This window comes from Tiliqua scincoides, chromosome 6, assembly GCF_035046505.1.
Source record: "Tiliqua scincoides isolate rTilSci1 chromosome 6, rTilSci1.hap2, whole genome shotgun sequence".
Lineage (NCBI taxonomy): Eukaryota > Metazoa > Chordata > Lepidosauria > Squamata > Scincidae > Tiliqua > Tiliqua scincoides.
The window spans coordinates 5613036-5622499 of NC_089826.1; the positions used below are offsets into that span (position 1 = coordinate 5613036).

Genomic DNA, 9464 nt, shown 5'->3' on the forward strand with positions numbered 1-9464 from the left:
CTTCAAGCTCTTCTCATCTCAACGCTTCCTCACCATCCTTGGAAACAGCAACTCAAAACTATGCTTGAAAAGAACCAAATGTTTAAAATACGGTGAATAGCTGAGCAGAGTTCTGAATTGTCCTCAAGTTGTTGTTATAAATATAATCAATATTTATAATTTGCATTATCCAAGTTGGTGGCGCCCAGGAGAGCCAAAAAACGAGGCCATCGGGGACATCCCGCAGGGCCTGTGTGAGTTCGCCATGGTGTGCCACAGTACACCATTTGGGAACCCCTGGGCTAGTACACCAATGCCATTTTTTGGATCAATGAGCCACTTTCTGCTTACATTGAGATTGGAGTACTGGAGTGGTTCCCAACCTTACCTGGGTTCTCAGCCTCTTCTTTCTGGATCAGCCAGGCGCCACTACCTTGGCTGTCACAAAATCTCATAAGATCCAAGATGAGCACCCAAATCTCACAAGGTTTTGCAAGATCCAAGATGGTGGCACCTGGGAGAACAGGTAAGAGGAGCCACCAGGGACATCCCTCAGGATCCCATGAGTGTGTCACAGTGCCCTAAGACAGTGTTTCTCAGTGCTTGCCTTCTGCCATACCACTTCATAGAGTCTTCCGATTGGGGGTACCAGCAAAAGTAATTGGCAATGGCATGATCACCAATTACTTCTGGGTTGGGAGGTCAGATGCAATGTGACAAACACCAGTAACAGGCTCAGGGTGGACAGAAGGGCTTTTATAAGCACGGAAAAGCGTGCTTTGGAGCTCTGCCCTCCGAGCCAAGCCTCCTACTGCTGTTTGTTGTGTTGTGTTCCTGGTCTCCCTGCCGGGCGGTAGGGATCCAAGAATCCCATGAGTACTAACAGACACCACCTCAAGTACCACTGGTGATACCCATACCATTGGCTGGGAAACACTGCCCTAAGGTGCTGCCACACCCACATTAGAACCCCTGGATTATTGTGATGTGCTATACTTAGGAGTGTCCTTGCTGCGCACCTGACACTTTCAGCTAGTGCAGAATGTGGCTGTCTGAGTTTGGATCGCCATCAGGTGCTACGGCCACATCACCTGGCTGTTACAGCATCTCCACTGGTTGCCAATCCATTCTTGAGAGTGGTTTATGGTTTATGGAGTGGGTAAGGGGCTGCAGTGACTTACCCAGGGGTAAGGGAAAAGAGTTTCTCTTTACCTCCGGCTGAGCCTCTTTGGGGCCTGTTACGTCCATCTCAGGGGTGGAGTGAAGGGGTGTGATGTCTACTATCCCCAAAATGCCCAGCTCACAATATTTAAATACCCACAAGGCCCAAATTTTCAAAGTCCAGCTTCTCTGGCTTAAAGCCTCTCTCTCTGACCCTTGTTCATGAATGCTAACAGTCAGCATCTGACATCCTTCTCAGAAAACAAGCTGGCTGCAGGATATGCCTGGTTTGGGCCTCCAAGGACGAACAAGATGGCAATAAGCAGATAAGGAGGTGAGACCCTTTAAAGCACCTTTAAAGTTCCGAATGGCTAGAGCGAATGTACGTGATGACTCCTCTCATGAAAGTCACCTGTTGGGTGCTCTCCTACAAGTTCTTCCACCAGTGGAAGCCCAGCTGGTGGTGGCCAAAAATCAAGTGGTGTCCCTTTCTGTCTGTATTCCAACAGTGAGTGAAAAAACCACTTATTTTCTTTAGCTTTAAAGGGTTGGATATTTTTTTTTTTAAGTCTTCAGCTGTGCTGATGATTTTGATTGTTTTAGCTGCTCTTTGAATTGCTGTCTGATTTGATTGCGGAGTTCACATGGTTACTTATTATTGCTTTAAATTTTGTAGCGAGCTTCTAAATGGGGACAAGAAGGGCAGGATATAAACATTTTTAAATAATAAATTAAACTTCTATATTTTTTCCCTTTTGTTTTTGCTGCTGTGATGGTGTAACAAAGCTATTCTTGAGCGGTAACCAGATACCACTGCAGAAACAAAATTACCGTATGTGATTTCCGCACTGTCAATTCACAACTCTGCGTGAAAATATACGTAATAATCAAACATTTTCATACAAGGGGGAAAAAAATCATAAGAAAGCACAAAGGTGTTTCCTTTATCCACAGTACCTGAATATTGCCACTAATAAAATTATTAATTCCTTATGCATTGCTGATTAGGCTAAGAAGTTATAAATATTTATGCCTCTCCTTTGAATAATATTCTGAACGAAGAAGGAGGGGAAATGAATAGTGAACTTCCTTTTTATAAGTTCATCTGATTTACATGCTCCAACTAGTAATGGGGAGGTTTTTAAAAATGTGGTTTCCATAGGAACAAGGCAACCTCACTGATCAAATGAAACAATCATCGTAGTGGAGCAATTATCCTAGGTTTTGGTGTCTCGGTGGCCACACGCTCCAATCACCATCTCTATTCCTTCTCCTTTGGAGGTCCGCTTTGAGCCTCCGGAGGACAAGGAGGGGGCAGCCAGATCACGGGGTCACCAACAGTGCTTTCTCCTTGGAAGCTGAACCCAGAAGTGATATCACACTGTCTTAACACCTCCAGCAATGGCTGTGGATGTGGGTTTAAGAGGGGTGCCTGATTTCAATGGTGACACTCCTTTCAAGGTTCACAACATTTTTTTTTTAATAAACAAAACATCTCCAGTCTTTGAAAACACTAACTTTAACTTCCAAGCATTGTTCTTGTTGTGTCGTTTCCTACTAGAGAAAAAGAGGGTTTTTGTCAGTTCCTATAAGCTTCCACTTTTTCCTTTCTTCTTCTCCATCCGTTTCTTCTCCAACTTCTTCTTTTTCTTCAAATTATTGGGTTTCTTATTTCTTGTTTTTTACAAGTACAGCATTTAATTGTTTATTCCGTTATTCCATAACAGCACGGCAGGTGCAGGGGGAGAAAGGATATGCAAAGGATTTTACTTGTACCTTATGTTACACAACACAGGATTTTATTCTTTTGCTGTGTAAGCCACTTGGAGAACTTTTTTGTTGTTGTTGTTCAGAACTAGTCTATTAATATTTAAAAGTGAGTTTTGATGCATGTGGAGGTTCTAAGCAGAGAAGGGCTGGAATATTGGGGCAGGAGTGGTGAGAGGGAGGTAATGAGTAAAGAGGAGGTAATGAGGGAGGTATATGAGAGAACGCGCTGGGAAGAGAAGGAAATTACAGAAAAAGTCCTGCAAGGATTAATGCAGTTAAAATCATGTTTGTTCTCCAAGCCAACCCAGTTCTGTTGGTTCTGGAGTTGGATTTGTGAATCAGATGTGATCTGGGGGCTCCTGATTGAAACTCCTGAAGTCATTTTCTTTTTTTTAAAAACTGACATGAGGTGGCCTAATTTTTACTGGGACCAAATCAGTAAGGGGGTGGAATCTATCTGTTCCTCCTTCATCATACTCCTCCACCAACTTCTTTAGCTATGGAAGGAGAAGCTGCCCCAGTGGTCAGGGAACTCACAGTGCAGTGGTCAGCATTGGTCCAAGAACTCACCCCTTGAATATTTTTGTTTTCCCACAATGACCTACACGCAACATTATTCTGGGGTGCTGTGAGAAACAATGGCAAATGGCTGTTGGTCAGTGGGGGGGGCGTGGATACTATCTTTCCCCATGGATGACACTGCATATGGGGAACTGCAGGAGAATGACATTGGTGACCAGTAGTTGTGCAGTGTACCTGGGCTTCCACTTCTGTAAGGAGAAAAATAGAGATGAATGGGAATGTTGAAACTGAACAAAATGCAACATGCGAGAGATGAAATGAATGTCAGTATAATAAGCCATAGTTTAGCCTAATGAAATGGGGCTAGCTTGAGAAAAACAAGTGGGACCACAAAATGAAACCACATCAACCTGCAATAGTTTTATGGTTCTTGTGGGCACTTGAATTATCAGGTGAGCACAGAAGCTAAGCAGGGTTAGGCCTGGTTAGTATTTGGATGGGAGACCGCCTGGGAATACCGGGTGCTGTAGGCTTATACCATGATCTCGGAAGCTAAGCAGGGTCAGGCCTGGTTAGTACATGGATGGGAGACCACCTGGGAATACCGGGTGCTGTAGGCTTATACCATGATCTCGGAAGCTAAGCAGGGTCAGGCCTGGTTAGTACTTGGATGGGAGACCGCCTGGGAATACCGGATGCTGTAGGCTTATACCATGATCTCGGAAGCTAAGCAGGGTCAGGCCTGGTTAGTACTTGGATGGGAGACCGCCTGGGAATACCGGGTGCTGTAGGCTTATACCATGATCTTGGAAGCTAAGCAGGGTCAGGCCTGGTTAGTACTTGGATGGGAGACCGCCTGGGAATACCAGGTGCTGTAGGCTTATACCATAGTCTTTCAAGACTGAAGGTTGCCAACCACAAACAATCCTGGTTATATTTTCTCCAGTCTTGTTGCCATCACCTTCCCTTCCCTGAAACCCAAACCTTTGAAAACACTAATGCATCATTTCCAAACAAGAGCACATAATTCCCAATTCAAAATCTCAAAAGGAAATTCAAATAAGGAGCATTTGAGGCAGAAAACTTGGACATTTTCACCTGAGGACAAACCTTCATGTTCTCCACTCAGTTCTGCATTAGAGCCCATTTCTAAAGGATCCCTGCATTGGTAGAACACGTATTCTGCTTGTGTGTGCGGTCACAGAAGCACCAGAAAGCCTTTGTGACAGCTCTTTTAGCTTTGGAATGCCAAAGGCTTCCTGCAAATTCCAGCACTCCCAGGGATGCCTATCAGTCCAGGTAAGTCCAGCACAGGGGAAGAGAAGGGAGGGATAGGGAGTGGGTAGGTTGGGGCCAGTAGGGGCTGGGATTGGCAGCACCGATCTGTGCCATATGTTCTGCCAAATCCCAATGCCAAGCTCTGCCTGGAGAATTATGCCCACTTTAAGCAAATTAGCTCCCCTTCTTTCCCCCAACAAATGACCCTGGTTCTCCCCTGCAGTCCTGCTGGACCCCACCTCCAGGGTAGCTGGCCTGTTCAACCTGCAGAGGTCCTCTCTCCTGCCAGCAGCCTCCCACCACTACAGCAGACCCTGGGTCCTCAGCAGGTCTTGGGCACAGCAGCCGCACACCAAACTCCAGTGTCTCCAGCAGTCCATTAGTCACAAAGTCAGTCAGAGCATCCAGGGCAGAGTCCAAAGTCAATAAGCCAAGTCACAGTCCGAGGTCAGATTCCAAAGTAAGTCAGTCAAATCAGTCAGAGCATCCAAGTCAAAGTCAATAAGCCAAGTCAGTCAGGTCTCCTCTCCTACCTCCAACCTGCACTCCTTCTACAACCCACACCCCCTTCCTCAGGTGCTCCTTATATCCCTGAGGGCTCTATTGCCTTCAAGTGGCTGCAGCTGTGCAGCACACTCTGCTGGATACCCAGGCCTTACCCTTAAAGGGGCTACTACTGACACCACACCCTACCTCCTTGCCAGATCTACAGATATTCCAATACACCACATCCTATAGCCCAGCAACTATTACCCTGCACATGCCCGATCTTGTCTGATCTTGGAAGCTAAGCAGGGTCAGGCCTGGTTAGTACTTAGATGGGAGACCGCCTGGGAATACCAGGTGCTATAGGCTTATACCATAGTCTTTTGAGACTGAAGGTTGTCAACCATGTCCCGGGCCTGATCCACCTGCATGCATCAATTTGAACTTGCAGAAGTGGTATCACTGGCGCCCATGTTGACCCATTGCAGCTGCTGGGGTTTACCCTGGGGCAAGAGGACACTTGTCCGGTTATCCCAAGGAGACCTCCAGTAGCCCAAATTCCTTGCAGGTTGCAGGCATCTGTGTTGGGTTGTTGGCGGACCACCTTTCACTGGAAAACTCGGTGGCTGGACACTGACTTGAGTAGATGCAGCCTCCCGTTCAGATTTCATCTGTGAGTCTATCCTCCTGGAACCCTCCACAGAGTCACAGACTGCGAGGAAGCCTTCCCTGGCTTTGAGGTAGCGCTGCATGCCCTGTTCGTACTGCCGGGAGCAGTTTCAATTTGCTTTAGACCATGAAACGTTCCAAGTTCCATCCCTGAGGGCTGGATGAAGGATGACTCAACACTGAAAAAGAATTCGAAAGCTTTAATAATTGTCAACAGTATTAAACTCCTGTGGGGGAGGGGGGGTCTGTATTATTTTGCTGTGGTTATTATGTCCAACAAAGCATCCAGAGTGAGACTTGTGTGTGATCACTGTCACCAATCGCTGATCTGTAGGCCATTTATTCTTTCCTACAGGACTGTTTCTGGCACCGTTCATGGATCTTTTCTTATTAAAAGCAAAGGCTTGTCCATGAGGAATGGCGCAACTTCCAACTAGAACTTCTTGAAAAAAGAAGCTTGTGGTTTTCTGGGAAAGGAACCTCAGGAGTGCAGGGAAGCAGTTTATATATGATGGGGTGGCATCAGGGGGTAGCCAGGTCAATCTCTGGTTGCGGAGCCACAGCTGTCCCCTGAAACCTTAGTACTCATGTGCCATGGTAGTGGCTGATACATCAACAGGGTGTAGACAGGGGGTACCTAATGCAGGCTTTTGTCCCAGGGCCTCCAGCAAACACTGGGTGACATGATTGCATCTGACACAACTCTGTACAGGTTGAGACTAATTATTCGCATGGGTTCCGTCCCAAGCACTCATGTGGATAAAAAAACGCACTATAGCAAATCAATTTAAAATACAAAGTTTCTTTGCTCAAGTGATTGAAAAACAGCTTTGCTGACCTTTCGACTCTAAGATAAGAGACATTAAGAAGACAATCTATCAGCCCCTCCCTTAGCCAATGCAAAATGTACGCCTGAAGATCTGAGGCTGCCAGTTCGAAACAACCGGAAGTACCCGAGAACTGATGACACACTGATATACTGATGAGCTGACCCTCGGTGGCAGAGAGGAGTTGCCGTCAAGTGGAGCGTGGGAGGCGAAGGGCCAGAGAGAGGCCAGACTGGGAAGGAATCCAGCTGGAATGAGGAGTTCTATGAAAGACTAGAACTATTCAATTGTAAAAATCCCTACGGGGGTTAAGAACAGCCTGCCTATGTAAACCGACTTGGATTAAAGTCTGAGGACCAAAGAAAGGCGGTATATAAATACCTGTATAAATAAATAAAATATAAATAAAATGATCACGTTTCTTTCAGTGCTGGGGGAAGGGAGGGGTCCGAAGGAGAGAGAAGGATTGATGGATTGTTAGCCTGCTGCCCTCTCTCTCTCTCTCTCTCTCTCTCTCTCTCTCTCTCTCTCTCTCATATTAAGGAGGCTGTTGTTAAAGGACTGTTCAGTTTTTAAAACTGATTTTAAAGGGATGCATTTTTCCCCTTCTCCAGAGATCAGCACATTCTTTCTCATTTGCAGGGGCGTTGAGTCAAATCCGTGTATAAAAAATCCGTGTATAAATAGGCTGGGCCTGTATACAGGTTGAGTCTCGGTATTCACGAGGGTTCCGTTCCCAGAACTCACGTGGATGCCAAAAATCGCACTAAAGCAAATCCATTTTAAAAACAATGTCCTTTTGCTCAGCGATTTAAAAACAGCCTTGCTGTAATGCACACAGAGGCAATCAGTCTCACTTGAATTCTTGAATTCTTACTCGGTGACCTCAAGCAATCCACTGCCCCTATTTTTATCGCCTTTCCAGGGTCACTGGCATTGAGCCTGGGGCAAGATGTCTGATTGCCCCCCCTTCTTAAATTTCCCTACAAACTGTTACCAAAAAGGCTGTTTTGTTTAGGGGAATTAGTATATTAACCTTTTGGAAACTTTTAGGACCATAGGCTGGATAACAAGACAGCGTGGAGCAAAGAAATCCCTTGTTTATCTTAAGGAGGAGACTGGGAGAAAGGTAACTTTCAAACAAAGGATTATATTTTTATTGCAAAAACACACAAAGGTAAACATAATACACATGGAGAATTGATAAGTATAGATTTCTAGTACTTGTGTCTAATGTACCTAGCTTGTGGTGGCTGCATGTGCTATGTATTTGGATGCATCCGAAAAGGAATCAGAAACAGATAGGGTGTAGGGAAGTATTTTAGGGGTTCCTTAATCTGCCAAACCCAGTTTGCTAACTAAAGATGGGGAAGAAGGGAGGAAAAGATAGGATGGAAGGGAGAGAGTTTAGACGCAAGATATATTTACCTGTCCGGGGAGCAATTGGATGGGAAAGAGACCTAGGAAGGATCACACCCGTGGGAGGGCAGTCAGAGAGAGAGAGAGAGCATGTGCTCTGAGCTTTCTCTTATAGTCTTGTGTCTGACATAGAATGACCCGGATATGTCCTACAGCTGTCCTAGATGCGCATGCTCAGTATACAGGTGTAGTATGTGATGAACCGGAAGGAAGTCAGCTTACCAGCCAGGCTAATCTTCTGGGGGAGGGAGACAATTTGCATAAGGTGCTTAAGAGTGTTAAAGCTACAATAAAAGAACAATAGACTTCATCCTCTAGAGGTGCATGCTTGTTTTGCATAATCAGGAGACACAGTGATTAGGTTATACATTGACCTGCAAGGAAGCGGGGGTTGTGTAATTCATGTGCTTGTAGCTTGACCATGGCCCTTGGAAACATGTGCTGGGGGAGAAGTGGCCTGCTTGCTTGGTCTGTATGATCCAAAATAACATAACCAGATATAAAAATCACAACTTGGAAGGGAAAAGGGGATTTTCACCTAACAAAACCTCCAGACTGCATTGGGGTGATAGAAGTGCATTGAAAATGGATTAAAACTATAATGGAAATGCATTCCTGGATAGGCTGAGATTGATACCCACATTTATTTTGTAATAAACTTGTTTTATACTGTATAGTTTGACGTGGCCTGAGCCGCCTGGAATGTCTCTCTCTCTCTCTCTCTCTCTCTCTCTCTCTCTCTCTCTCTCTCTCTCACACACACACACACACACACACACACACACACACACACACACACAATGTGTATAATACATCTGAGATAACGAGGCACCTGCCTGGCATTTTTACACTTAGGATAATCTTCCCAGACACTCTTCTCAGTAAGTTCTGAGCTTCCCTAAATCCTGATTGTGCTGTAATTAGCTCATTAGACCAAATTGTTCCACCATATTATCATCTTTATAATGCTTCCGAATACCTCAGGTAAGTCTTCTTTCCTTCGATGCCAGCTCATTAACCTGCTGCTTGCCTGTAAACTAAATGGGACCGGATGAAATTTCATCTGTGCCCAGTTGGAACGGCATCTCCAAAGGCACTCCAGCTGTGCCAGGATGCAAGCAGCAGGGCAAGCAGCTCCTGTAATTGTGTTCTTCTCTTGAGAGTTTTACCCTTTGGATCTGGTACCTGGATCTTTACAATTCTGCAGCTCCACCTCTCTAGAAGACAGAAATGTTTCATTTCTTACCCAGACTCTTGTTGCAAAGTAGAACTCGAGCCATTGCTCTGCCTTCAGACCCTAGAGCAGTGTGTCCCAAACTGTGGCTCAAGTTCTACCAATGGGTCTCGACTTGA

General features: G+C 45.5%; 1 pseudogene; it reads left to right on the forward strand.

Moving 5' to 3' along the window:
* Positions 1 to 5448: 5448 nt before the first annotated feature.
* LOC136656716 (5S ribosomal RNA) lies at positions 5449 to 5565 on the forward strand (annotated as a pseudogene).
* Positions 5566 to 9464: the final 3899 nt, after the last annotated feature.